Raw genomic sequence first — 26,343 nt, forward strand, 5'->3', positions numbered from 1 at the left:
GAAATTTCGGCCTAGGACAAAACAACAAAACTACATATCCCAAAAACACTAAATTTGGCAGCACAACCCCTCATCCATGCGTCTACGTTCATACGACAAAAAGAAAAGAAAAATAAAGTCCTAATTAGAGGGAAAGGAATAATTGTTTTTATCCAATTGCTGCCAGTTAGAAGGCTAAGCTCCGCCCACTTCAAGGCTATACAGTGCTATTCAACCTGGCCAACTAGTTTCCCCTAGATAGAAAACTCCCAAGCTCTGAAGCCACAAGGCTACTCCGTCCCATTGAACCTGGCCTAGCAAGGATGCCCTATGTAGAAAGCCGTCAGGCCTTTAAGCTGCAAGACTATTCAGTGCAGTTCAAGCTGGCCAAACAAGGATTCCCCTACTGAGGAAGTAGCCAGCTTTCAAAGCTACTCTTTGATTGAGGGTGCTACTCCGGCTACTCCAGAAAACGGCCAGGCTTTGAGGCTGGAAGACTATTCACTGCTATTCCACCTGGCCAACAAATGATTCCCATAAGCCACAGCAACACGTGGCCGGGCAAAGCTAGTCTGATATAAAATTGAAAATTTGAAAAAACACCACATTACAGCTGTCTGTTGATACTTACAGTCTCTAGTTGATACTATTAATAGTATCAACTAGAGACGACTCAATGAATAAGTGGGACTTAATAATAATAATAATAATAATAATAATAATAATAATAATAATAATAATAATAATAATAATAATAAATAAATAAACTTTATTTTTATATCCCGCCCCATCTCCCCGAAGGGACTCGGGGCGGCTCACAACAGGGACAGGCCCAAAACAACAAAACAACATATTTGACAAAAACCTAAAACATTTCAACGATACACAAAATAAAATAATGGACAATACATTAAAATCCAACTTCACTATAAGATATCTGACTATTCAACAATCAAGCTAATGAGATGGGACAATCAATGGGATTCAAGCCAATGTGTTTTTTGTTTGCTACAAAACTTCTTACACCAAAAGAAAAGGTAAAGCATAGATGGTGACCTAGAGAAATTATGCTCAGTTAATTATATTTTATTCTTCTGACTTCCTTAGAATTTCACCTTGACTTTCAAATTCATTTTGTGAGATGGAAAGCATCAACAAACATTCTACTCTGATCTGCCTCTTTTGATATGCTGTCTCATATTTGTCTGAAGGACATTGTCTGCATCTCACTAAGGGTTGATGCTCTTTCAACATTGTTTTCCCCTATGATTAAACATAATCAATTCAAATTGGTGGGGATGGAAGGATCTTAATTCACCTGTGTAACTGTTTTCTTCAGATTGCACATGTGTCAACTACCAGGAAGGGAGAGGATGGATTTATCACAAGAAGGTGGCAAACAGGCAATGGGTAGTGCACAGCAACATCCAATTGCGACCATTACCAAAAATGCCAGATCTGCTTCACTGTCAGTTTACTACCTTGAATATAGGATGTTCTCTACCCTAATGTCATTTTGGCACCGAACAAATATTTTTTTACAGGCTTAATTCTAACTATGATGTTGAAGACCAGCTCCTCTGCCTGTCACTATCAACCAAACAGGCTTCACGCAAATCTACCATTTGCTAAAATATATGATCCTGTGCTTTTCTTTTCCATTTGCTGGCTGAATAGCTTAACCATTGGTTCGTCCCTTTGCCTCTTGTGGTCTCTTGGTATCTAGTTAGTTAGTTGACATGTCCATTGGTTGTCTTCTTTTGTGCTATATGCCCTGCCCATCTACTTTTTGCATCATATACTTCATTGACCACATCATGTAACTTGGTTCTTTGATGCAGCTCTTTATTGCTGATACTTTTCATTGCTCTTTGAATCACCACCAGTTTTTTCTCCTCTAACTTTGTTGTTGCCCATGTTTCAGATGCATATAACATTGCTGGTAAAACTGTAGTGTTAAAGATATCTGCTCTGATCTTTGGAAATCAACAGAGAACAAGCGGGCTTCAGACACAGCTACTCCACCCTCGATCATATCCATGCAGTCAAACAGCTACTGGAGAAAAGCAGAGAATATCGAGTTCCGGTTTGTCTTGCTTTTGTTGATTATCAAAAGGCCTTTGACTCAATTGAGATAAATGCTATCCTTAACACTCTGCAACAAGCTGGTGTAGATCCAGTGTATGTGAACATAATAAAAAGCATAAATAGAGAGTTCACAACGGATTTAAAACTATTGTCAGAAATGTGTCATATCAGAATAAACAAAGGAGTTCACCAAAGAGACACAATATCTCCAAAACTGTTTGTGGTGACTTTGGAAAGCCTCTTCTGAAAAATGTAATTTAAAGGGGGATTTCAATTGACGTGAACAACTTTCTCATGTCCTCTTCACAGACAATTGCATCCTTTTTGCCAAAAATCCAGAAGATTTCCAACATGATTTCCAACATGTTTCTAGCTCAACTCTCAAAATCAGTAGGACTAGAAATGAACTGGAAGAAAATGAAATGGATGAAAAATGAGCAATGTGTTCAGACTCTATCATTATAAACAGAGATGAAATTGAGGAAGTGAATGAATATGTATATCTTGGACAACAAGTACAGTCGAATAATTTGGCAAATGGCAAAATGGGCAAGAAGACATAAGTCTGCTTGCATGGCTTTAAATCAAAACCAGACAGTGCAAACAGATGATAAACTGCCAATGAAGATCAGAGCATATATATATACACACACACACACACACATATACACACATATATACACACACACATACAGTAGAGTCTCACTTATCCAACGTTCTGGATTATCCAACTCATTTTTGTAGTCAATGTTTTCAATACATCATGATATTTTGGTGCTAAATTCGTAAATACAGTAATTACTACATAGCATTACTGCATATTGAACTACTTTTCCTTTCAAATTTGTTGTGTAACATGATGTTTTGGTGCTTAATTTGTAAAATCATAACTTAATTTGATGTTTAATAGGCTTTTCCTTAATGCCTCCTTATTATCCAACATATTCGCTTATCCAACATTCTGCCAACCCATTTATGTTGGATAAGTGAGACTCTACTGTGTGTGTGTGTGTGTGTGTGTGTGTGTGTATATATATATATTATATATATACACACATACTCACACACACATACACATATATACACACATACACACACACACACACAGCTGGATTTACACTTAAATATATGTCCTTATTCTGACTTAGATACAAATTCAACTTAAGAACAAACCTAAATAACCTATCTTGGTCGTAACTTGTGGACTGCCTATATGCATCTAAGTGTGAGCACTGCAATAACTTGTACGTATAAGAGAGGGACAATTTGTCACATGCCAATTCAATCTATGTTGTCTTCACAGACTGAAAAATAAACCACAAAGCATTCATGTCAGTCTTCCAACATACACCCACCAAAGTTTTATGAGCCTGTCCGCCCACACATTCATATTAGACATGTGGGCTTATTGACAGTCAAAGGGAGTGGGCCAGTGGAGAAGAGGAGTGGGGGGGACCAAATCTCTTATAGTTTGCAAGAGTTTCTGCTTGCTCATTTGGAGACAATTCTTCATGCCCATATGCCAGGAATGCCCAGGTGGACATTATGCCATGTGGTTTAACCCTCCAAGTTTTTTGGCTGCTAAAATCATCAGAGCTGGGTTTTTTTTCTTCTTTAAAATGACAATAGCACCACCTGTATCACAGTGATTGTGAAGAGTGGTGCTGAGGTAGGGAATGGGCAAGTCTACACCTTCTTCCCCCACAGACATGGTATGTGTCATTACTGCTTATGTGCCCATTTTATGGTCCAAAAGCAATACACTTCTCTTTTCCTGTGAAGCACCCAACATTGTTGTGTCTGTGCCACCAATGGAAGTGCAAAATATACCCTGTTTCCCCTAAAATAAGACATCCCCAGAAAATAAGACCTAGTAGAGGTTTTGCTGAATTGCTAAATATAAGGCCTCCCCTGAAAGTAAGACCTAGCAAAGTTTGTGTTTGGAAGCATGCCCGCCAAACAGAACACCAGAACATGCAGGATCGGTAAATATACGTACCATAAAGTGTTGTACATGGAAATATGGGTAGTAATGAGAAATTCTTGATAGGATTCACAGTTTGTATGGCTATTCTGGTTGGTGATGACAACTACTGTACAGTATATAATAAATGTTCGTTTTTTTGTTCAATAATAAATGTGAATTCTTCTTCATGGAAAAATAAGACATAGGACCCTGAAAATAGGACCTAGCGCATCTTTGGGAGAAAAAAATAATATAAGACACTGTCTTATTTTCAGGAAAACACGGTAATGCCTGTAGGGCCCACTGGCAAGGAGGCTTCAGCCAGTTCTGATTTAGTGAGGCCCATCATAATCTCTTAAGAGGTGATCTCAAAAGCAGCCTCTTCCCATCCTTGTAGTACTACACAATGGAATTTTTCCTTTGTGCATGTGTGCAACTATAAGGCTTTCGGAGTGTGTGTGTGTTTTGTGTATGTGTGTGTGTTTATGAGAGAGAGGGGGGGATAGAAAATATGTACAGTAGAGTTTCACTTATCCAACATTCACTTATCCAACATTCTGGAATATCCAACGCAGTCTGCCTTTTAGTAGTCAATGTTTTTGTAGTCAATGTTTTCAATATATTGTGATATTTTGGTGCTAAATTCATAAATACAGTAATTACTACATAGCATTACTGCATATTGAACTACTTTTTCAGTCGAATTTGTTGATGATGTTTTAGTGCTTAATTTGTAAAATCATAACCTAATTTGATGTTTAATAGGCTTTCCTTAATCCCTCCTTATTATCCAAGATATTTGCTTATCCAAGGTTCGACTCTACTGTAGATTGGATACAAATCTTGCTGACTGGCCACACCAGCTTGCCTAAGTTTACCCAGTGAGTTTCCATGGCTAAACAACAATTCACACTGTGGCTTCCCAGGGCCTTCCACGCAGTCATATAACCCAAAATATCAAGGCAGAAAATCCCACAATATCTGCTTTGAACTGGATTATTTGAGTCCTCACTGCTATATTCCAGTTCAAAGCAGAAAATGTGGGATTTTATTCAGTTGTGTGGAAGGGATCCCATTGTCATCATCCAACATCCAAACCACCCCTCCATGCTAGCACTGTGACTAGCCTGTGACTCTGCAACTACAGGTTGAATATCCCATATGAAAATGCTTGCGATCAGAAGTGTTTTAGATTTGGGATTTTGGAATACCTGTATTGCATATATGTATACTAGCTGAGCCCGGCCACACGTTGCTGTGGCTAGGACTTTTTGTTGTTGTTGTTGTTGTTGTTTGAACGTAGAGGCATGGATGAGAGGTTGTGCTGTCAATTTTCGAGGTTGTGGGGCATTTAGTTTAGTTGTTTTGTCCGGTGCCGTGATTCCATTACCCTTTTATATATATAGATTATGAGATATCTTGGAGATGGAGCCCAAATACAGTAGAGTCTCACTTATCCAACACTCGCTTATCCAACATTCTGGATTATCCAACACATTTTTGTAGTCAATGTTTTCAATATATCATGATATTTTGTTGCTGAATTCACAAATACAGTAATTACTATGTAGCATTACTGCATATTGAACTACTTTTTTCTGTCAAATTTGTTGTATAACATGATGTTTTGGTACTTAATTTGTAAAATCATAACCTAATTTGATGTTTAATAGGCTTCTCCTTAATCTCTCCTTATTATCCAACATATTCGCTTATCCAACGTTCTGCCGGCCCGTTTATGTTGGATAAGTGAGATTCTACTGTATTCATTTATGCTTCATATATATCTTAGATACATAGCCTAAAGGTAACTTTTTACACTTTTTAAAAAAAATATTGCATATGAAACAAAGGATGTGTGCACTGAATCATCAAAAAGCAAAAGTGTCACCATCTCAGCCACCCATCTGGACAATTTTAGATTTTGGAGTATTTGGGGTTTTGGAGTTCTAGACAAAGGATGGTCACCTGTACTTAATGTATGCATTTGAAGGACTAACAGTTCCTTCTATGTAAGACAGCAATATGTCTTGGAGCAGCTCGAGCATCAGATCACATGAAGAAATCTCTGTTTGAACTGCTCTCTATCTGGATCCAGCATGCAGCAGTTCTTTTCAGTATTTCAGCCATGGAAATGAATGTGTGGGTCATGCAAGCCTACAGCACAGCTGTCTCTGAAACTTTTCTTGATCAATCTGGGACACAGATAGGAATTAAGCAGATGAAAAAGGGATGCTCTGCTATGTAGGCCATTCCCAAGAATTGTTCATATTTTGTTTTCAGTTTTATTACAGTTATGATGGGTACAACTATCCTCATGTAAAGTAAAATATAAAATTAATACAGTAGAGTCTCCCTTATCCAAGCCTCGCTTATCCAAGCTTCTGGATTATCCAAGCCATTTTTGTAGTCAATGTTTTCAATATATCGTGATATTTTGGTGCTAAATTTGTAAATACAGTAATTATAACATAACATTACTGCGTATTGAACTGCTTTTTTGTCAAATTTGTTGTCTAACATGATGTTTTGGTGCTTAATTTGTAAAATCATAACCTAATTTGATGTTTAATAGGCTTTTCCTTAATCCCTCCTTATTATCCAAGATATTCGCTTATCCAAGTTTCTGCCGGCCCGTTTATGTTGGATAAGTGAGACTCTACTGTAGTTGTGTAAGCATAAGTAGGCAAAGCAGAAGTCATTCCTTCAGATTTTACTAAAAGAAAAAAGGGAGATTTTAATAGTGGGGCAGGTTTCACAGAAGTGTCAAAAGAACTGTTCTTCAATGTGTTTGTATTTACATTTCTTATGGGAAAAGCTGGATTGTAAGAATATTTACAAAAGTACTTCTATATAGCGTATTTCATAAAATACACAGCAATGTTAACAAAAAATTGAACAGTCAGCTTTTTTTGTTCTTAAACCCAAAAACATCTGACTTTCATGTCTAGTAGGCAGGCCTATAACTTTGACATTATTTAGCTATGACTGGGAGCGCCAATGTCAAATTTTCTGGCTCCATTCTTCCTTGACTCCTAATCAGCTTCTGAAGGAAAGAGGATCATATCTTGGAAGTCTGAGTCAGCATGGCCCGGTGTGAGGAATTATGAGACTTGTAGTCCAAAATACATGAAGAACCAAAATTCTCCCAGTGCTGACTTACAGCTTTCTCTGCAGTTCTTTATCTTCTGCCGTTTTAAGACTCACACTCCTTGGCCATCAAAATGTGAAGAGTGAATAATAGCTGTCCTGCCTTTATAGTACATTCTCTTATGATTTATTTCTTTGGATAGTTTGCAGGGCATTTGGTTATATTCCTTGGACACGGTAGGATTTACTTCTCAGTAATCGTTCATAGAAGTGCACTGCAGACCTTCTACGAGAAACACTCATGTAGAAATGTCTGCATGCCAAAAGTCTAGACGGATGTGCATTAAGATGTTCAAATGTGTTCCCTCCCCCTCTGTTTTTGAACTTTAAAATATTTGATACAGTGTAAGCACTGGGGGCCCTGGTGGCACAGTGCATTAAAGCGCTGAGCTACTGAACTTGCGGACCAAAAAGTGCCAGGTTCAAATCCCGGGAGCGGAATGAGCGCCCGCCAACCTAGCAGTTCGAAAACATGCAAATGTGAGTAGATCAATAGGTACTGCTCCGGCGGGAAGGTAACGGCGCTCCATGCAGTCATGCCGGCCACATGACCTTGGAGGTGTCTACGGACAACACCGGCTCTTCGGCTTAGAAATGGAGATGAGCACCAACCCCCAGAGTTGGTCACGACTGGACTTAACGTCAGGGGAAAACCTTTACCTTTACCTACAGTGTAAGCAAACAGATACACATTGGTAGCAACAGCATCTGGACACGATGCTATGTAATGCCTAATTTAGTTTGGTGCCATTTGAATCCTTGTGATTCAGCAATGCACATGCGTGAATGCACAAGCCCATAGCAAGTTGTTGGAATGGGAGAAAGTCAAAGCAGGGATTATATCAGGCCGAGGCAAATGGCATTTACCTTTTATAGTTTCCATGTTTTATAATGAAGATACTTCATTGAAACAATGATGCACACTTCAACAGTTCCCTGGAGGGCCATGAATCCTGTTTGGAGAGATTCATGAATATGTGCGTTAGCACAATCTAACTGGAACTTGCCCTTAAAAAGGAACCATAAGAGAAGCTGAGCAGTTTTCACTTATGTATATACAGTAGAATCTCACTTATCCAACATTCGCTTATCCAACGTTCTAGATTATCCAACGCATTTTTGTAGTCAATGTTTTCAATACATCATGATATTTTGGTGCTAAAGTTGTAAATACAGTAATTACTACATAGCATTGCCGCGCATTGAACTACTTTTTCTGTCAAATTTGTTGTATAACATGATGTTTTGGTGCTTCACTTGTAAAATCATAACTTAATTTGATTTTTAATAGGCTTTTCCTTAATGCCTCCTTATTATCCAACATATTCGCTTATCCAACATTCTGCCAGCATGTTTATGTTGGATAAAGTGAGACTCTACTGTAATAAGGAGGTTATCATAGTGTGTCTCTTTTTCTTCTATCATGGCACTAGGAGTACTGCCAAAGGAAACAACAATCTCCTCCCAATGTCCTTCATGCCCCACCCCATGTTATGCCTAACATCTTAAGTCCACTTCTTTGTATTTTTTAAAACGAAAAGGATAACAAGTGGATCAGCCCTTTCTTTAAACAAGACTGCCGTTTACATGGAATGTAGACATAACTTAAACCTTTTCTTTCCTTTTTAAAAAATATTTCTGCGTTAATTTAGCCAAGATCATTAATAAACCTGAAGTGAGTTCAAAGGCTCACTGGCAATGGCAAAGAGATGAGACAAGCATTTTACAAAGACAAGGCTTGCAAAGATATGCACGAGTGTCCTGGGAGCCCCGGTGGCGAAGTGCGTTGAAGCACTGAGCTGCTGAACTTGCTGACCGAAAGGTCGGTGGTTCAAACCCCGGGAGCGGCGGGAGCGGCCACTGTTAACTCCAGCTTCTGCCAACCTAGCAGTTCGAAAACATGCAAATGTGAATAGATCAATAGGTACCGCTCCGACAGGAAGGTAACGGCGCTCCATGCAGTCATGCTGGCAACATGACTTTGGAGGTGTCTACAGACAACGCCAGCTCTTCGGCTTAGAAATGGAGATGAGCACCAACCCCCAGAGTCGGACATGACTGGACTTAATGTCAGGGAAAATCTTTACCTTTATCTATACAATATAATACTAATACTAATACCATATAATAATAATATTAATTATATTTATATATTACATATAATATTACAGTATAGTGGTATAGTTCAATATAGTAATATATAATGCTAATATTGTGCTATGCTAATAATATAATATATTGTATGTACATACAGCTGCTCTGAGTCCCCTTTGGGGTGAGAAGGGCAGGCTATAAATGTAATAAATAAATGTAGTAAATGAATAAATAATTTTAGACTTAGACTCGCGCAAAGTCTGAAATGACTCGAAGGCACACAACAACAACAACAATCCTAATGAACTTGACTATCTCATTGGCCAGAAGCAGACTCACACTTCCCATTGAAATCCTGATAGGTTTATGTTGGTTACAATTGTTTTCATTTTAAAATATTGTATTGTTCTTTCACTGTTGTTGTTTTGCACTACAAATAATGCATGTGCAGTGAGCACAGGAATTTGTTCGTTTTTTTCTTCAAATGATAATTTGGCCCTTCCACAGTCTGAAGAATTGTGGACTGGCCCTCTGCTTTAAAAGTTTGAGGACCCCTGCTCTAAACAGTTGATGAGGAAGGGGAAATGCGTCTCATGGGTTTTGGAAAACATACCATTCCATTCCAGTTCAGTCCTATATTTTATTCAGTTTCATTTTTCATCCCTTGACTTGACACTGTCACACATATATATACACCCTGTTATGTACACCACACATTGTTTCTGCTGTATACACAAGGTCTTTCTGTACCCTTTCCAGTAGAAACAACAAAAGAGACTCATGGCATCTTAAACTAAGAAATGTATTATGGCATAAGCTTTTGTGGGCCCGGTTCACAAGATCAATGGCTTTGTTTCTCTCGAATTGCCATGGTGTGTCACATTCTAGTCAAGAGCAGCACTTATTGCCACATGTCATAAAATAATTGACATAAATGGGCATGCTACACCCCAAACATGCCCCCTCCCGTATAAATCTGAAGAGCACATCTAAAATGTTGCCACCTCTGATTTAGTGAATAGCATGAAGTTAATAATAGGGAATTCTAAGCCTAGTGGAATAATAAACAAATCTAGAATAATGTAGTGGTGAAATACCTAGGCTAATTTTTTTCTTCCCTGATTCTATGGGACTTATATAAACTCCCATACACAGAATTACAATGAGATGAATTTGGTTACCCCCTTTCTACCAACAGTAGACAAAGCACTACCATAAAAAGCATATTTAATATCTGGATTATATTTTTGAAATGTACTTTACACAGTTTTATGTTCACAACAATGTTCCTTGGTGAAAACAAACCATGTGCAGAGCTGAGGGTCAGGGGGATACATTTTAGTTGCCAAGGCATATTTTTGATTAGATAAATCTTAACCATTTGATAAACAAAAACAGCATTCAGACACTAAAGAAAGATTAAGAGTGAGAGAGAATCCACACCTGGAATGGGAGTTGGAATAGCCATCGAAGAACAAACCTTGACAACCATTGCAGAAAATGTATTGTTGCCATAGAAAACTCATCCTTTTGTTTGCTTGTTAATGGTTTAGGTTGTTATTCTGGAAATCTTTGGGAAAACTTCCTTTATATTGGGCAAAGCCAATCTCACAAATGATTTCCCATTAAAAGCAAAGGGCAAAGGGGCTCTTTGCCACACAGAGTGTGCCATATTGTACTGGATAAACTGAATGACAATGGTGATTGTGAATGGGAACCACAGCTCAAAGCATAACTGAAGCAACTAGAATTCGTAATAGCTTAACACCCCTAGGATCACTGGCACCAGATGTTTAAGAATTGCAGGAGTCTAGGGATAAACCAACAAGCAATATTCAGTAGCAATAATGAGATACTCAGATATTGAATGTAAACCAATGACGTTTCCAAACAAGACTGTGTTTCTAAGAAAGTATCTTTATTTGCAGTGCTATGGATATAGGAAAGGCTGTGGAAAGTTTGTAGAAGAAGACACGTGAAGTATGATGTCAAGCCATCCATCAACTCAGAGCAACCAATGTATAGGCTTTTCTTAGATGAGGAATATTTAGAAGTGCTTTGTCATTGCCTTCATTCAAAATACAGCCTACATCATCAGGTATTCCCTGCTAATTTCATTCCAGGTATAAACTGGCCTGACCCTCATTAGTTTTCCGGGATCCATGAGAATTTGAAGCTTTCATGGTATTTATACAATCAGAAATACATACAGCAGGCAAATATAAGAAAACTAGCAACTCTGTTGTACACCAAAAATATAAGACTTGGACCTCACAGCAAAGAAAAATGGAAATGTCAAAATAAGGTGGATTAAAGTGAGGACAAAGAAGCAAAACAGCTTTCTCTATTTTGGAAAAAAATCTAGGGTATTTTAATACCCAAAGCCACTCGCATATCTCATTCTTGATTATCATGCTAAAATCTTCTGAAAATAAGTTGAATTGAGTTTGGGAAAGTTATTATGTTGGACTATTTTCAGAATTATAGGCAACTAGATTTTTGGTCCTATAGTCCAAAAAGAAAAATTCCCTATGCTCTAATTTAGAGACACGTTTTGGATGAAACTCTTCCAAGAATGATAAAGAGTTCTGGACAAATGAAAAACTTACACATTTTTGTGGAATTTTAGTTGGTTCTAATAGAACTGTAAGTTGAACATCCCTTATCAAGCATTCTGAAATCTGAAATATTCCAAACTCCAAAATAGCACACATGATAGTTCAACGTACACAACCTTTGTTTCATGCACAAAATTATTTAAACTTGTATATACATCTATGTGTATAAGATGTATATGAAATACAGTAGAATCTCACTTATCCCACACTCACTTATCCAACATTCTGGATTATCCAACACATTTTTGTAGTCAATGTTTTCAATATATCGTGATAGTTTGGTGCTAAATTTGTAAATACAGTAATTACTACATAGCATTACTGCATATTGAACTACTTTTTCTGTCAAATTTGTTGTCTAACATGATGTTTTGGTGCTTAATTTATAAAATCATAACCTAATTTGATGTTTAATAGGCTTTTCCTTAATCTATCCTTATTATCCAACATATTCGCTTATCCAATGTTCGGCCAGCCCGTTTACGTTGGATAAGTGAGACTCTACTGTACATCTATGTGTATAAGATGTATATGAGATATAAATAAATTTTATATTACATTTGAGTTCCATCTCCAATATACCTTATCACACACAGCTTCAGGTATTCCAAAATGCGAAGGAAAAATTCAGACATCCAAAATACTTCTGATCTTAAGCATTTTGGATAAGGGATAGTCAACTTGTATTATCTTCTTGTAAATAATGCCCATATCCCTTCATATGATAGCAGCAAAGAGTAGCAAACAACTTCATAATGTTATATGGAACAGAGATGGCTTTTTCCCCCAAGCTGCTTTTGCTACACAAAAAAATTCTGCCTAAAAGAAAACAGCTGAAGAAGAGAGAGAGAAAGACAAAGAAGAGGTAGAAAGAGATTTTGTATGAGAAAGAAAGAGCATGGAAACTGAAAACGACACAGTTTTAGACTATTCAGGAAAAGCTGATGATAATATTTATTTGATTAAAAATTATGGATAATTTATTTGAAAGGTATGCTGAAATAATCATGTTGGGATGCCCAAGACAAACTCACGATCCTTTTCTTGCATCCCATTAGGAAAGCTAGACTGGGACACAAACATCCCTTCATTCTATGTGACAGGTTTTTCCTCCTTGCAGTAATCTACCATTCCCATTGTGCTGGCAGAATATTACCCATCTCTGGGAGCCTGGTAAGCAGAGCTGCATAGAGACGAGCACTCATATTACAATATTGATAAGTTCCACTTCTTCAGTGGATGTTTCAATGATTCGCTCCAGCAAGGCTCTCGGTGCTGCTGGCATTGCCTTAAATTTGACAGATGTATTATCGGCATTGCAGGCAAAGAATAAGTATGACAGGAGCTTGGAATTTTAATTTTCAGAGGTTCTTGCAAAGGAATAGAAGTGGAAATTGTGTGTGTGAGTGAGGGAAGGCGGGAGAAAATAAATTAAGTTGTATATGATGAGGACTATAGTGAACTGATTTTAGAACTGGTAAAGATCTAATGCGGAAGAGAGATTTGCTGATGCACGCTGATGGAGATTAATATAGTTCATTGTTTTTCTGTTATCTAGACAATATAGTGTGATGTACAACACAGAGTCTGATGTCTGTTCCAAAATCATTTCCTTATAAGTAATCTCTAATAATTTCAAAGGCTTTTTCAAGTAAACGTGTTTAATTCCACAGATTGAATGCTAGAACTAGATGATCAAAATCATAGATCTTTATATAAAGTGGTAACTGTACTCTGGTTGATTGCATTTACACAGCCCTCGCTTCAGTATGTTAAGCCTAAGAATGAGAAACAATGGGTGAGAAGAGACTGGATTAGAGATAAGGGAAAGAAACTAAATTTGAAAAAAATCTGTGAATCCAGTATTTGGGAACAAACCCCAAAGAGCATGGACTGTATGATCTTGTTCTTAAGATTTCTCACACTTTTGAAACAAGACCTTGCTGGTATTTCAGACTGAGTTCTGATTATTGTAGAAAGCATTGTGAAAATGGAGCTTGGAAATATTTATTAATAAATAACTAGTTACTAATAATTGTTTTCTTTATCCAGTCATGAAAGTCTAATTTCATTACATTACGGTTGTAACATTATGAGGAATTATAATCATTCCTTTTGCCATGGAATTTGTAATGAACACTTCTCTCCCGTTTTTCTGGTCTGATCCTTCCTTCCTTTCCAGATAGAGATGACATGCAGTTGAAGAATCAGTCATTTTAGGATCTTTCTATATGAGTGTAATTCACACTCTATATTTCCATGTTCCATGGTTTACATCAAAGAGTTAATTAATTATCAAATTATATTGATGTGAAATGGGTTACGTTTGCTTTTTCTTAAATTAATTTGAGGTGTGATTAATCAAAAACCTTGCAGTAAAACAGAGTCTGAATGTTTAACTTTACTAATGTGAAGAAGGTAATTGCTTTTGTTTATTTCCATCTCCACCCATGTCTCCACGTAATAACAGTTCTGATGAAGTCCCTGTTTTATGTTTAAGAAAAATATATCCCATCTAGCAAATGAATGATGAATCTCTACATCCAATAGTCTGAGAAGCACTGTTCAACAGTACATGAATAAATTATGTCTTTGTTATTTCATACGCAGATAGCCTGTGAATCAAAACTGTTCAAAAATAGTGCTGTGGGCTTTTAAGGGTGAGTCATATTAATAACGTGCATAATATTTGAGTTAGTAGATTTTAATGAATTGTTAGAACAAAATCAGTGATGTTCATGTACACTCTTCTGAGGTCTTTGAAAAAACAGAAACTAAATGCCAATGATAAAAAAATGTATTTTCATGTTGCTAAATATTTCAACTTGGGTGTCATTTAATTATTCTTAAAACAGACTGCTAAATTCAAATGAGAAACATTCAAGTAATTTTAAATTTTAGGGTAACACTCCTATGTACAGTTTAGGTCCATTTTTTGTGTTCTGTTACCCATTATACTGTGTAGCCTGTGTTCACCAACACGGAGGATATCTACATATACAATCAAAAACATGAAAAATAATACATAACACTATAGATATACAGAAAGTCCCTGAGTTACAAATAATCCAACTTACAATTGGCTCATAGTTACAAATTGGGGAGAGACAACAGGAAGTGAGAGAAATATACCCCTCAGAAGGGAAATTAACTCCTGAAAGATTTATCATGGGACTAAGGTGTCTCCACTGAAGCTTTATCACCAATCCTTGTTTCCACAACAAGCCACATTTTTCAAAATCCCATTATCACAGGGACAGAAAGTGAGATGAAATCTTTTGTACAGGGGCAGAGACAGCAAAACAAACACCACAGGGGTGTTAACCCTTCCTTATGCTATTCAAAGCATATATATGGATGGCTTGAGTAATACTTAAAAATGTACGTGTTCCAAGTTACAAACAAATTCAACTTAAGAAAACATGTACAGAACCTATTTTGTTCATAACTTGAGAACTGCCTGTACATGAAATGAAATCCCCAACTATCGCAAGTTGCTACTCCTCTCAGCAAGCTCAGGCAAAATATTCCAGAGTAATCTGCTCCAGAGCTGTCCCAAATACACCATAGGGGGTCCATACCTATCAATGTGGAAGCATCCTGAATCTCTTTTGTGGTCCACACAGCTGGATGCCCTGGCTGTCCTCTTTGGGGCTACCACTATTGTTTTCTCAGCTAGCAGCAGCTGCCCAGCAGAGTCATTTGATGTTGCTTATAGTGAGATCACCACAGGTTGCCCAGCCATATGATAATCAGAAATGGCATCATCAGCAAGATTCTGCTGGGAAGCTGCTTCTGGCCAGTGAAACAGTCATGGCTTTTTTCTACATGTGGACATTGGTGTTGGGAATCACCCTGGACTACTCAAGTCTAAATGTAGTCATAGATGATAGAGTTAGATTGAGGGAATCCTTTCCCTGTTTCCAAAGCATGCCTAGACAGGCTTTACTGTGTTACACTCTATCCTGTTTACGTCGCATCCCTTACTTTGAAGTTAGTAGAAATGTGAATCTCTAGGGACACTAACTTCTCATTGGTCAGAATGTTTTATGGCCCCAATAAACTGGACCATGAGGTTGGAACCATTTTTGGTTCTCTCTTCTCTCTTTGTTCTTCTAGCTCACAAGGAGCATCTTGCTGTCTCTCCTGGCAAGATGTAACTATTTAGATGTTTGTTATTTTCCCTTTCTTATTTTTCCTTAGAAACCAGTCTAAGTAGACTAGACAGCTCCCAAGCCTTTCTATCTACAATGGAGTTCTTTTTACTTGAATAAATACTTTTTGAACTTTTACTGAGACTCTGCAGTCCATTGCATCCTAAATGGTCAAAGGCTTCTCTTGCTCACCCCGTGTAAGTAACTGTTGCATTTTAAAGCTTTGTTTTTGCTACTCTGCTGATTTTTGGTGGAATCTCCCCAGAGAGGGTTAAATTGAGTCTAACTGCTCAGAGATTACCACAACAATTGGATCACTCCACATCCCAACCTGATCCATCAAAAATACTAAGGGACACTCCAGACTTTTCTAGAAGCTCTGAAGTAACTTGTGGTCTGCTTGCAAGTAGGTTCAAGGTGAGTGCATTTTTTGGCTGGCAAATCAACCCATTACAAAAAAAAAACCAAAAAAATAAGATCTGCGGGCAACGGATTAATGTCTGGCTATGTATCTGTGGACTGATGTTTTTTTGGACCTCCTCAAGCCAGAGGTCCAAAGGAACATCCTTGCATGCCATGACCAAGGCCCGGAGAAGTGGATTTGCAGTCACAAAAGTAAAAAAAAACCCTATGGATCCTACAGCTGTTCAAAGATGGAAATTTCATGCCTTTGCTGTCCTCCTAATAAAGGGGCACAGGGACAAAGGATAATCCAGCAGGTTCCTAGGAACTGGGACAAGAGCCACTATGTAACTTTGGAAATGCAGAGGAGAGCATAAAAGTGGGGCTACTAGATGATCAGAGTGAAACACCAAGATATCATTTTTATCCATATTTATCTTAAAATGGTGGATCTAAGAAATACTTGACATTCACAAAGAGTCATCAATTGACTTGGAACTCTGGAAAAACTCTGGACGATACAGTGATACGTTGAGTTAAGAATATTATTTGTTCTGTGCAGAGGTATTTTTCAAGTGTAGGCAAACAGAATTTTGGCGCCCCCTCCCCAAATCAATCACTGAAAAATAAAAGCGTTGGATAAGTGAAAATGTTTGATAATAAGGAGAGATTAAGGAAAAGCCTGTTAAACATCAAATTACATTAAGATTTTACAAATTAAGCACTAAAACATAATGTTTTACAACAAATCAACAGAAAAAGCAGTTCAATACCTTGCGGAGGCAGGCCGCAGAAGGCAGGAGTTGCCTCGATGGCGCCCCCAACAAGATGGTGCTACAGGCAACTGCCTAGTTGGCCTGGTGGTTGAACCGCCTCTGGTTCTGTGACTGAGCTCTTAATTCAAATTACTCTTACCTCAAAGTGAATTTTCCCATTGAAATTGTATTAATCCGTTTCAGCCCCCCGAACCTCCCCCCCCCATTTTTGTTACGTGTTTTTTAATAAGAAAATGTAGTTTATAAATAACAAATAATGTATAAATTCACATTCACTTAACATTTAAATCATGGAATCATAGAATCGTGGAGTTGGAAGGGGCCTAGTAACTAGAAATTATGCACTAAACCATCAGGAACGCACTGCTCTCACAAGTTCCATTTCTCCTGAAATTTGATATTAATACATCATGGTTCAGTTGTAGTTGATGACTTCCTTGTTCTAGGGGCAGTAAATCCATCTCGAATTTTATCCTGAATATGAAAGACTTTATTCAATATGTTGAACCTATTCTGGGAATATAGTTCAGCACCTTGAACAGTTCCTTTAAGATCTGAGATAAATACCATCCCATTGACATGGAAACCACCGATCATCATGGATTTCACTTCCAACAGTAACCAACACTGTTTTGGTTCCAGGAGGTACTTCTAGTATATCCTCTTAGGAGGAAATCCACACAAGTTAGGAAAGTTCTGTTTCTAATAATTCTTTGTCCTTCAGTCCCTGTGTTTAGTATCTTGAGTCGACATCTCAAGGTGTTGTTGGCAATGTCCTAAAGGGAAGGAGACAAAGAAACAATGTGAAAGAAATGAACAGCATTCTAGGCAAACATCCACCAAGAAGAGTATCAGAGTCGAAATATTTTGAGATTCAAGCATTACTACAGCTTGAGTAAATTTGTGTCCTTTCACAGTATTCTTCTGCTTCTGCCAGAATTGGTAAATCACCTCCCCTCAACCTTCTCCATCCCATGTACCCAAAATATGTTTGTGAAGGCCGGAAGAACATTGAGGCTGTGGGCATTCTATAACAAAGGGAGGTGGAAAGTGCCAGTTTTGTCACTAAATATGAAAATATACCATGAACAAGAATTGTGTGGTCCTCTAGAACTACAGCTTCCATATATCCTCAATACTGGATGCGCTAGCTAGGGCTGCAGCCCTACAAGCTCTGGAAGACTGCATTATTTCTACCCATTGGATACACAAGTAGACTACTGGATCTTGAGCTATGCTTATATCATTTTAAATAATAATTATTACATTCCGTTACTGCTTGTCTCTGCTTCTTCTTTCAAGAAGGAGAGAGGGCAGGAGAAATTCACTAACACTTCACTTGTGTGAGGTTTTACATCGTCATTTTAATATTGCTAAGAGTAAGCAGTTATTCTGTGTAATACCTGGAAGCAGTCATATTTAGCTGATTCTTTGTAAAGAAGAAGAGGAGGAGGAGGAGGAGGAGGAGGAGGAGGAGGAGGAGGAGGAATCATTTGATACCGTGTAAATGTTAACATAGGAGAAAATATTTCTGGGAAAACAGAGATGGAAATTTGACAGCATCCCATTCTCTATATAGTTGAACAGCTGTTTGAAACAAGTCAAGTTTCCAAGGAAATTTCTTATGCTTTCACTATATTCTAAGTGCCCTCTACTGCCAAAAAGAAGCATGACATACAGATATATTACACACAGAAACTTTCAGCAGGAATACTTTCAGTGTGAAAAATTTACATTCAAAGTTTGAAAATATTAGTTATGTACCAAATAGACAACATCCAGATATTGTTGTTTGAAAAGCTTCCACAATCTACTGTAACATTCATATGTCTCAAAGTAATTATTTTCATTTATTCAATACAGGCAAAATGAAGCTGCAAAAATATGGTTCTTTCTGACAAACCCATTTTAGTCTTTCCAACAACCCCTTGAGATGGAATTAGTTAAAACCCCATATCCCAAGAAATCCAGAATTGGATTTATAGCCATTTCCATTGTTTAATGTTAGCCCTTCCATATTTTCATGGCAGATGTGGCTCTCAGAATGTCCTGGGGGTGAAATAGTGGTCACTGGATCATCCAAAGTTACTCAACAGCTCAAGTATATAAGCTAACTCCTTGGAGAGAGCCCAGGAAAATACAAGGTTATTATCTATAAAGCCCTTTACGCTTCGGATCCAACCTATCTTTGAGACCGCATCTCTTTCTATGAACCGGCACAGGCTTTAAGATCTACTGGGGAGGCCCTCCTCTCGGTTCCACCTCCGTCTCAAGTGCGGTTGGGGGGGATGAGGGAGAGGAACTTCTCGGTGGTGGCCCCCAACTCTGAAATGACCTCCCAAGGGAGATCAGGCTAGCCCTTACCCTCTAAACCTTCCACACACAATTAAAGACCTGGCTTCGATCATGTTTAGACACTCTTATAATACATATGAGGACTGTTGACTCTTTTTTAGCACTTTACAATTCTGAGATCATATACTGCTGTTTTATCTACAGCAAATGCAGTATTTTATTGCTTTTACTGGAGGTACAGTGGAGGTACAGCCAGCCTCTGGTGGCTCAGTGTGTTAAAGCACTGAGCTGCTGAACTTGCAGACCAAAAGGTCCCAGGTTCAAACCCAGGGAGCGGAGTGAGTGCCCGCTGTTAGCTCCAGCTTCTGCCAACCTAGCAGTTCGAAAACATGCAAATCTGAGTAGATCACTAGGTACCGCTCTGGTGGGAAGGTAACAACATTCCATGCAGTTATGCCAGCTACATGACCTAGGAGGTGTCTACGGACAATGCCGGCTCTTCAGCTTAGAAATGGGGATGAGCACCAACTCCCAGAGTCGGACACAACTGGACTTAAAGTCAGGGGAAACCTTTACCTTTACCTTTACTACAGTGAATTTATGATGTTGTCTTGACTGTTGTATTTTGTATTTTGTGTCACACCTTGAGTGTTTTGTGAGCCGCCCTGAATCCGTCTGGGAGATGATGGCGGGATATAAATAAAGTTTTTGTTGTTGCTGCTGCTGCTGCTCTGGTTGTTTGGCTTTTTATTACATTTTCTATAGATGTTGTGACACTGCTATTATTTTTGAGATGACTTGACCCATCATAAACAAAGGGAAACTAATTTGTAAGAGAAGAAGCACATTGTCTACTTTGGAACCCTTTCCCTTGCTTAATCACCTAGAAGCCTTCCCATCCAATATCTCCCCCTTGCCGATTTATTATTACTAGGCTTAAAATACAAACACTGGGAGAAAAAAGTGGAATAGGTTGCCCACTTTCTGCCTTTCCACTCTTTTAAAGTCATTTTCTGTGGCTCGGCACTGGTTACCTAGGAAACCACTGTAGAATGGAACTGGAACTGGATTGGTTCTCTTTCACAGTGATTGTTAGAGATGTCAGCAGTTTTGAGTGGTGGACCTTTTCATGTGTGTGCGTGTGTCTGTGTCTGTGTCTACATATTTGGCAAATCAAAGGACTCTCCCTCCCTTTGCAGTACAAAATAAAAACCGCATAAAGCAGAACCGTCCTAAGAAGATAACAAGGATTATAAAAGAGGAGGAATGGGCTTGTTACATCATGCCTCTACTATTTCTTGCTAGTGCAGGAATGGTGCCAGTCGTACATTTGTCAAACATGGTTTAAATGATTTGAACAATAGGGGATTCCCTCTTCTCTCTTGGGAAGAGTTCTTAAATCATTTTCCCCTGGGAAAGCCATTTAAGTATAAGCTTGTCCTTTGGTGCATTTGCTTGAAAATGGCATTATTTTGTGCTTAAAAATTAATGAACATGTTTAGTTTGTTTGTTTAAAGTGGGTAATGAACCCCTCCGCTTCATTGTATTGTGGAATTAGTTATTTGGCCTGTGATCATTTTAATTAATTAATCTCAAAGTAACTTTTTTTTTGTAGCCCCATGAAGAGCTAATATAAGGAAATATAAGGATAAAGATTGATCATCCCCATAACAATCCTGTATCTGTGACCATTCTTGTACTGGTTTGCACTTTTTACCTTTGCCAATATAGACACAGGGTCTATTCCCATCCCAATTTGCACTTCCAAGAATTTGCAGCACTTTATCAGTCACCTTGTGTTTACAATATTTATATGGTGCACCTTACCCAGTCTACTTTTATTTATTTATTATTTATTTACAGCATTTATATTCCGCCCTTCTCACCCCGAAGGGGACTCAGGGCGGATCACATTACACATATAGGCAAACATTCAATGCCTTTTAACATAGAACAAAGACAAACAAACATAGGCTCCGAGCGGGGCTCGAACTCATGACCTCCTGTTCAGAGTGATTCATTGCAGTTAATTGCACTGGCTTGCTCTCCCGCCTGCACCACAGCCCGGGCCTTTTTACAACCTTTCCATTTTAATCCATGTTTTTATTAGTTCTTGTCATTTGTTTTTATTGGCTAATGTTTAAATTTTTATAATTGTGAATGCCTCTTGTCTATTGTTGTATTTTATATTGCTATTGTTTTTATTCGGGCTTGGCCCCATGTAAGCCGCCCTGAGTCCCCTTTGGGGAGATAGAGGCGGGGTATAAAAATAAAGTTGTTGTTGTTGTTGTTATTACTATTATTATTATTATTTTATTGTATGACACAGCAAACAAGATAGACATGCTGGATTTCATATCGCAAAATCACAAGTCGAACACTTCCCAAGTGTCTAGGACTGTGTGATGTATTTTCGGATGATGCGTGCAGATCCCAGTAGGGTGGCCTTTTGCAGTTGGTTCCAGTAGGGTGGCCTTTTGCAGTTGGCAGATCGTAATTTTGTCTATGTCTATTGTTTCCAAATGCCAGCTGAGATCTTTTGGCACGGCACCCAATGTGCCCATCACCACCGGGACCACCTGCACTGGTTTCTGCCAGAGTCTTTGAAGTTCAATCTTGAGGTTCTGATAGCGGCTGAGTTTTTCCTGTTGTTTTTCGTCAATGTGATTGTCACCTGGGATGGCAACATCAATTATCCAAACCTTTTTCTTTTCCACAACTTTGATGTCTGGTGTGTTGTGTTCCAGAACTTTGTCAGTCTGGATTCGGAAGTCCCACAGTATCTTTGCGTGCTCATTTTCCACAACCTTTGCAGGTTTGTGATCCCATCAGTTCTTTGCTGCTGGGAGGTGGTACTTGAGGCATAAGTTCCAATGAATCATTTGGGCCACATAGTTGTGCCTCTGTTTGTAGTCTGTCTGTGCAATTTTCTTACAGCAGCTGAAGATATGATCAATGGTTTCGTCGGTTTCCTTGCAGAGTCTGCATCATCATCATCATTATTATTATTATTATTATTATTATTATTATTATTATTATTGTTATATATCTTGCCAAAGACTGAATCAATACAGTACTTCTACTGTGTATGTTCATTCTCTCGTGATGACTGCATCGAGAAGTTTGGATAAGCGAATATCTCGGATAATAAGGAGGGATTAAGGAAAAGCTTATTAAACATCAAATTAGGTTATGATCTTACAAATTAAGCACCAAAACATCATGTTATACAACAAATTTGACAGAAAAAGTAGTTCAATATGCAGTAATGTTATGTTGTAATTACTGTATTTACGAATTTAGCACCAAAATATCATGATATATTGAAAACATTGACTATGAAAATGTCTTGGATAATCCAGAAGCTTGGATAAGCGAGGCTTGGATAAGTGAGACTCTACTGTATTGGTATTATTACATTTATTATTTAACTGTATTTTTATTACTATTAATACATTTATTATTTCACTCTGATATTATTATTGTTATTACATTTATTATTTTACTCTAGTTATTATTGCATTTATTATTTGACTGTATTTGTTAGTCTTATTACATTTATTATTTTACTCTATTATTATTAAAAGGATACATAAGCACATTTACATTAAAAAAATGAGAATGATGATTTAATCAAAGTTGGAAAGCCTTATCTTAAATTACAGTTTTATGTAAATATTCAAAAACATTTCACCTTCTGATGCCTCAATTAGTGTAATTTTATTGGTTTCTATGGAGCCTCCGGTGGCTTAGGGGATAAAAGCCTGGTGACTTGAATGTTGGGTTGCTGACCTGAAGGCTGCCAGGTTCGAATCCCACCCGGGGAGAGCGCGGATGAACTTCCTCTATCAGCTCCATCTCCATGCGGGGACATGAGAGAAGCCTCCCACAAGGATGGTAAAACATCAAAAACACCCGGGCATCCCTGGGCAATGTCCTTGCAGACGGCCAATTCTCTCACTCCAGAAGCATCTCCGGTTGCTCCTGACACGGAAAAAAAAATTGGTATCTATTTTTATTTCTGAAATTTACCACTCTCGGCTTATACTGGAGTCAATGTTTTCCCAGTTTTTTTGTGGTAAAATTAGGTGCTTCGGCTTATATTCGGGTCGGCTTATACTCGAGTATATACAGTAATTATCCCCCTTATTAATCCCAAGCAAGCTGTTCTTTCCTCTTCCCATTTTTCTCTTTTTTCTTTCTTTTTCTTTCTGTATTTCCATAATTATAAAATAAAATGGGAAATGGAAAAAGTATTCTTAAAAAACCCAAATGGGTTTTTTGCATATTGTAGGAAGGTTAATTTATGGAAGCTGTGATGAAGACCATATGCCACCATATCAGTGATATTGTGCTAATGCAGAGAGGTGCAATACTGAACACTCTAAAACCAGTATGTTTCTGTTTCCTCCAGTAACATGATTGTGGTGAGACAGCAGGTTGTTGTGATAAAGTCCTTAAGCTTTCTAGTGATCTATCTATTGACTGAACAAGCAACATAAATGGTGGCAATGAGAAAGCATTCTTTTTTAAAAAATGATTTGACTCGTAATAAATGTCAGGAACATAAATTGTAAAAGGACACACAAGCTTTCAGCAGTTATAATCTTTTCTTTCCATAACCACCTTGTTTTGTTTTAGTACCCAGTTAGTTGTATCTGAGAGTGTTTTATCAACAGTTTCTGTCTTGTTTTTTCTCCCCACCCCTTGAGGTCTTTAAATAATTATAAACTAAAAAGTGCTAAATGTTTTATTGAGAAAATATTGCTGCTTAGCATCCTGAGCTGTGTCCTTTTCATATGTGGGTAATATGAATGTAATTTCTCTTTCAGCTTATATTAATTGCATTTTACTGCGGCTCGGAGCTAACATATATGACTTCTACTTCACTCCAACCTCCAGCTTTCACTAAAAATAATTTAATGGGAATAAATAGCCCTGATGGTATCTTTATCTCACCTTCAGGCACCCATACCATATGGGACTGAACCACTGGGCCATGGGTCGTGTAAATATGAAACCTGAAGACAGCACCCACTCTCATATTTAGAACAACCGAGAAATATTTCACTCTCATATTTAGAACAACCGAGAAATTTGTAGAGTTTCCATAAGTTGATTAGCAAATTGAAAACAAACACATGCATACATGTTGAAAAATGAGCATCACATTCATGTTACATGTATATCGGTCATTTTTCTCTATGTAGCACTATTTTACAGCATAACTGTATGCACAGAAAATGGGCCCTGACATAAAGTAAATGATCATTAATGTAAATACAATTACAACACATAAATATTCTGTGTGGGCAAATAGTACATAGCTATCATTAATATTCTTGCACACCTTCCACTATCCTGCTTTTCATTAACTTAGCACCACCCAATTACCAGAGGGAAAATAGACCACAGCTTGATTTGCTTAGCACAGAATTACACAAATGAACATAAAGTAATGAATGTTCCCCACTGGTACAAAGTTAATACTGTTGACTTTGCCAGTGGGCAGGCCCCCTCCATTCATTATAAACTTTTCACAAGAAAGGATGGGTCCAAAAGAAATTACCTGTATTCAACAGCAAAGCTATTCTTTCTAGTCATGCTACTTAGTTACTTAAATTAATTTCTTAGTTACTAGTTTTCAAACTTTCTTCCATCTAGGAACCATGCTGACTGGGTCATCTCCCAAGAGAAGATCATACACAGCTTTGAAATTGAATGAAAAATATACAGTAACTAGCTGTGCCCTGCCACGCGTTGCTGTGGCGAAGTCTGGTGGTATGGGAAATAAAGTATTGAGGAATTGGTGGTAGTTAAGGTAAAGGGTAAAGGTTTTCCCCTGACATTAAGTCCATTATAAATGGGTTATATAGCTGTGTGGAAGGGCCTTGAGTCTACACTGCCATATAATCCAGTTAAAATCAGATAATCTGTATTTTATAAGAAGTGTGGAAGAGGCCTAAGTGAGGCCTAACTCGGCCTGTCCCCTGGGCTGAGTGGGTTGCTAGGAGACCAAGTGGGCGGAGCTCAGCCTTTTAACTGGCAGCAATTGGATAAAAACAATTATTCCTCTTCCTCTAATTAGGACTTTATTTTTCTTCCCTTTTTGTTGTATGAACGTAGAGGCATGGATGAGGGGTTGTGCTGGCAAGTTTAGTGTTTCTGGGATGTGTAGTTTTGTTGTTTTGTCCTAGGCCGAAATTTCATTACCCTTTTATATATATAGAAGAAGGCTTTACATCATTCTACCACTCTGCCTCTTCTACGAAGGTGAATGGTGCTGTGTCCAGACATCTTCATCTTGTGACTTTTGGCATGTTTTCACAACGCTTCCTCTAAGTTCTTCTCTTTCTACCAAAAAACTTCAAGGGAGGAAAAGACAGAAAAGCTATACATTGGACAAAATCTAGATTTAAGTATGTGCAGCTTATCCAGCAGCTCTCAAAACTGCCACACAGAAATGTGGAGGACCCTGCCAAATGATGACAAGGTTCTTCAAGTCAGGCAAACATCCTTGGTTTCAAATGGCAGTGGAAAATCTGTAAAACCAGTTGTGGGGGGTTGTTCATGGAAACTTGTCCTCCTTTACAATCTTGTCATGGAGGAACTCTTTAGTAAATGTAAAACTTCATCCTAAAAAAGATTCAAGATAAATCCAGCTTGAAAGACAAGGTTTCCAGAATGAGATAAAAAGTAGTGTATAGGAAAGGGCAACACATGTTTTCCTGAAATAATCTGAAGGTCCAAGATCCAAATTAATCATTTTGGGCCTTGTTCCCAGCCCTAGTTTGAGTTTTATTTCTTTGTTCATGTCCACA

At 37.9% G+C, this 26,343-nt stretch overlaps 1 protein-coding gene across 1 annotated transcript in view; it reads right to left on the reverse strand.

Annotated features, from left to right (window-relative positions):
• LOC134295553 (uncharacterized) overlaps positions 1-26,343 on the reverse strand; it is a 473,735-nt gene that overhangs the window by 71,004 nt on the left and 376,388 nt on the right. The window lies entirely within an intron of this gene.

This window comes from Anolis carolinensis, chromosome 1, assembly GCF_035594765.1.
Source record: "Anolis carolinensis isolate JA03-04 chromosome 1, rAnoCar3.1.pri, whole genome shotgun sequence".
In the NCBI taxonomy this organism is placed as follows: domain Eukaryota; kingdom Metazoa; phylum Chordata; class Lepidosauria; order Squamata; family Dactyloidae; genus Anolis; species Anolis carolinensis.